Here is a 1,123-nt window from a genome sequence, read left to right as displayed (position 1 = left end):
AACAGTGACGCACAGTGACGCACAGTGACGCACAGTGAAGCACAGTGACGCACAGTGAAGCACAGTGAACACAGTGAAGCACAGTGAACACAGAGAAGCACAGTGAGCACAGTGAAGCACAGTGAACACAGTGAAGCACAGTGAAGCACAGTGAACACAGTGAAGCACAGTAAAGCACAGTGAAGCACAGTGAAGCACAGTGAAGCACAGTGAAGCAAAGTGAACACAGTGAAGCAAAGGGAACCACAGTGAAGCACAGTGAACACAGTGATGCACAGTAAAGCAAAAGAACACAGTGAAGCACAGTAAAGCACAGTGAAGCACAGTGAACAACAGTGAAGCACAGTGAACACAGTAAAGAACAGTGAAGCACAGTGAACACAGTGATGCACAGTAAAGCAAAGTGAACACAGTGAAGCACAATAAAGCACAGTGAAGCACAGTAAAGCACAACGAAGCACAGTGAAGCACAGTGAACACAGAAGTTGTTAGTGATCAGAAATGGGCCGAAGCGTCTGAAGAGCAGACGGATCGATAACACCATCTCACCCTTTGAAACCTGTGAGGGACGAATCAAAGCCGAGACGCTGAATGAGTCCTTGATTCTGCCCGTCTGTGTGTTCTGGGTTAAAAGCCATTAACACACACTTCTGACTCTGTTTCAGCCTTGAAATCTCTAATCAGTACGAGAGAAGTACAGTCTGACGCTGCCGTCATGTCAGGATGGAGGAATCAGATTTATGAGCCGAGCATCAGCCGGATCATCCAGGATTTTCTGGTTGGAAGCGTATCGATTAAAAATATCATGGTGGAACTAATTAGTGTTGATCAAAATAAGTCATTGAACTTCTTTAGGGTTAGTAATTATGATTCCTGAACTAATTCAAGAAAGAATTTCCCAGAGGGACTTGAAGGCAGCATGAGCTCCAGCAACCAAACCTCATTCTGCTTAGCTTACTTTAAAAATGTTCTTTAATTTAAAAGTAAATATACTTTAATATATATATAAAATATAGAAATAATTGAATATATTTTTATATTTGTATATGTTATATTTATAATAAATCTATTTATTTATTAAAATATTTATATATATATATTTATATTATATTTTTAACATTTG

Source organism: Sinocyclocheilus grahami, unplaced genomic scaffold (assembly GCF_001515645.1).
Source record: "Sinocyclocheilus grahami isolate Dianchi unplaced genomic scaffold, SAMN03320097.WGS_v1.1 scaffold1113.1, whole genome shotgun sequence".
NCBI classification, from domain to species: domain Eukaryota; kingdom Metazoa; phylum Chordata; class Actinopteri; order Cypriniformes; family Cyprinidae; genus Sinocyclocheilus; species Sinocyclocheilus grahami.
Note: the sequence above shows the minus strand (reverse complement) of the source record.